This window comes from Etheostoma cragini, chromosome 18, assembly GCF_013103735.1.
Source record: "Etheostoma cragini isolate CJK2018 chromosome 18, CSU_Ecrag_1.0, whole genome shotgun sequence".
In the NCBI taxonomy this organism is placed as follows: domain Eukaryota; kingdom Metazoa; phylum Chordata; class Actinopteri; order Perciformes; family Percidae; genus Etheostoma; species Etheostoma cragini.
The window spans coordinates 4,257,271-4,260,832 of record NC_048424.1 but is presented as its reverse complement, the minus strand read 5'-3'; the positions used below and the strand labels follow the sequence as shown (position 1 = coordinate 4,260,832).

The 3,562-nt window shown below is 39.6% G+C and overlaps 1 protein-coding gene across 1 annotated transcript in view; it reads right to left on the bottom strand.

The window, feature by feature from the left end:
* Window positions 1-405: 405 nt before the first annotated feature.
* Window positions 406-3,562, bottom strand: part of LOC117961873 (probable palmitoyltransferase ZDHHC14) — a 16,289-nt gene continuing 13,132 nt past the window's right edge. The window contains exon 10 of the mRNA XM_034900838.1: window positions 406-590. The gene's annotated coding sequence lies outside the window, so the exon portion shown is untranslated. The remainder of the gene's footprint in view (window positions 591-3,562) is intronic.

Below are 3,562 nucleotides of genomic sequence, written 5' to 3'. Positions count from 1 at the left end.
AAAACCAGTCTGCGTTTAGATGTCCTAACGTGCTGCACAAGCGCTGACTGTTGTCTCCGTAGGAGCTCACGGACGCACGACCTTTAAAAAAAGAAAAGACAGAATTAGGACACAAACACACGTCTGTTAACCCAAAGTAGTCTCTTTCGAGTCAGGACAGCGCCACCTCTCACAGTACAGAGGACTGGAGATGAGACGATAACTGACACGGAGCAGCAGACAGACAGCAACATAACCAATCACGCTATGACAGACGCTCCACTGGGCACCAACCGCAGTGATTAGTTTACATGAGTGTAGCCGACTGGCCGTCTCCAGCAGCAACGGTATCAGCGCCTGTAACACGGCGTCTGTCGGCAGAACAACCGGTCTGGGTTTAGGTGTCACTTCTTTAACGGGAAACTGTTGTGTGTTGTGTCTGTAGATCTACCGGGCGGAGAACCCCTTCGACTTCATGGAGAACATCTCTCTGGAGGGAAAGACCAACTTCTTTGAGAAGCGAGTGGGCGAGTACCAGAGGATGGGCGTGATGTCGGGCTCCACAGACAACACCTTCAGGCTGGACGCTGACTTCTGAGACGGGGGTGGAGCTACCCTGGCGTATACCTCTCCCAGTGCATGCTGGGAATGTCTCATTTAAACCTGGTTTATACCTCAACTCAGTTCGTGCTGGGACAGTCAACATGAACATGTATAGCAGATAAAGTCTTTTTTTACAGAACTGTTTGGCCATTTTAAAAGTATTCGGGACGGCATGAGACTCAAACGGAGCAGTTTTTATAAATTTATTTTATCTGCATTTTGTATTAAAATGTAAATATATTTTACTTTTTTAAAAAACCTTAACTCAACTGTGTCTTGTCTATTGCAAATCACTTTTGTTGTTTTAAATGTTTTTTTCTTTTTGTTTTCAACACTAACTTATTTTTAGTTTATTTTTGGATTTATTGTCAAATGTTTGAGTTAGAAAAGCAGAACATGGGAATTATTCAGACTAAAATTAAAGGAAGTATTTTGCTGGATTATCAGACTAGAATGTTAACTTTTACTCCATACATTTCAAAAAACACTTTAATGTTTTTTCAAAAACTGTAAAGTTGAATAAGACCCCTCAAAATTAATGAAAGTACTAACTTCTACTTTCCAAAGAGCGATGTGTGAAATCAGTCTTATTTTGAATTATCAATTTTAGTTTCATAGGAAAATGGGTCAATTTGACCAGAGGGCAACCTGAGGGGTAAGGGTTTTTGTAAAATAAAAATGTCTGTATAAATGTAAACCTGTTAGTTTATTTTAGTTTCCATCTTATCTTGTTAAATAATTTGAAAGATTTAGTTAAAAAAATATAAATTAAATCCGAGCTAAAAAAATAAGTAATCTCCTTTAACCCTCTGAAGGCATTTTCACATCTAAGGTTCACCATTTTTAGGGTTATTACAGTGGAAATAAAACTTATACTTTCTGTTAAAATGGCAACACTTTGTAATGTGAAAAAAACGTGACATAACCACTCATTTTATAAACATCTTTGAGGGGGAAAAATCAAAATGTATAATAACCTGGTTGCATAGGTGTGCACACCCTAAACATACTTAGAAGCACCTTCTGATTTTATTACCCCACTCAGTCTTTTTGGGTTAGGAGTCTGTTAGCGTGGCAATAAATGAGCAATGTAGCTGTTGGCCTCTCTGACGTCTCTCTGAGCACTTCATCAGTTTCGGAGGGACGTCCAGTTCTTGGTGATGTGTCTGTTCTGTTCTCCACTAGATGACGACCGTCTTCACCGTTCCTCCGTCTATTGAATGATTTGGGAGTTATTTTGTACTCTTCTCCTGACGGATGTCTTTAACCATCTGAGCCCTGAGGCCATTTTAACAGTTTATTGTCCGTCTGGATTTATTTTATAATAACTTGTAAAACATCCACCCTGTAGTCTACAGTCAAGATATGAACATCATTTTTTTCTTAGGACAAACTGGGTTATTAGAATATTTGGGTTGCAGTGAGGTCACTTGCGTGTTAAAAATGGTTGTAGGGCCTAAATAAAACGGAACATTAATCCTCCAGATATGTATTATTATCACAGACATAAGTAATAAATAAGCCATTTTACTCTATAAAACACTTGTCATATGTCTTGGGATTCACACTGTGAAGAAATAATCATAACTTATAGGGGTCTTCAACAGGGGTCCGCGGAGGTACTGCATGGGGGTCGCGAAAGTTTTTCTCCTCACTGTGCCTCGCACATGTTTAAAATAAAAACATGAATATATGAACCTGTGTATTATTTGAGTATCTTAGTGTTGAATGCACAATTACAAGGTACATTTACACATGGCACTATAGGACCAGTTTGATATAACACAATTTTATACAATATATATAATTAGGGGATCCCCACTCCATCTCGCCATCAGTTTGGGGGTCCTTGGCCTGGAAAACTTTGAAGACTCCTGACTTATACAGTTGACAAAATACAAATTTTTTCAAAGAAAGTCAAGACGCTTTTGCTCTCATGATATTTACTTATGCCGAAAATAACATAATAATGTCATATTTATTGATATTACACCCACAGCAATGCTACACAAGCAAATTCGGGTCAAAATATGTGCGCCTCTTGGGCTTCCATACAGCCTATTGGCCTTTTTGTCCCCTCTGGCCTTCCATACAAGAGGGGTGACGTTATCTCCCACATGTGCGCATGCTGGTTCCTGTATCATAGTAAACACACGAGAACAGACACGGAGCAGCGAGCTAGCGGCAGAAATGAGCCAAAAATTATGGATATAAAGTGGATAAATCTTGGATGTAACGGTGTGGATTTAAAGCCCAACGAGCCCAAAGAGGCTGGAAGTTCCAGGCTCACTAGAAAATCACCAGTAAAGGCTAGAGAGACCCGGAAGAGACCTCCGTCACTAACTCGTTACCTTTTACACGCAACCATTGGTAAGTCCATAGCTTGTATGGTTTAAAAATGAATCAGAGGTGCTGTTGTTACGCGTGGGCGAGTGTCTCGGTCCCAGAGGGTTTTAAAACAATGAGATCCCTCTGATGGTCTGGAAGCTCTCTGCGGATCGTGGCCTTTGCTCTGACATAAATGTCAGGAAAATCCTGGAACAGCTGAACTTTATTTGTGATTAACCAGAGTCTCCTGGGACCTCCTCTCATGGGGCCGTCTGATTGGCTCAGATGCTTATCATCGTCCACTCATCACTGGCTTGTTGGTGACAGGCCCCGCCTCCTGCTGACGTCATAACCCTCCAATCACGGCTCATCCTGACTGACTGATCTTTGTTTTCATGCAACAGCAGCGCTCTCATTGCTCCATAAATACACAGTTTATATATATATATATATATACTTTTTCAACATGCTATACTATGACTTTATTTTTTAATTGTTTTTGACATACTATACTATGACTTTTAACTTTTTTGAGACACTATACTATTACTGTTGGACTTTTTTCGACATACTGTACTAAGACTTTTTATTATTTTTTTCGACATACTATACCATGCTTTTTTAACTTTTTTGACATACAATATTATGACTG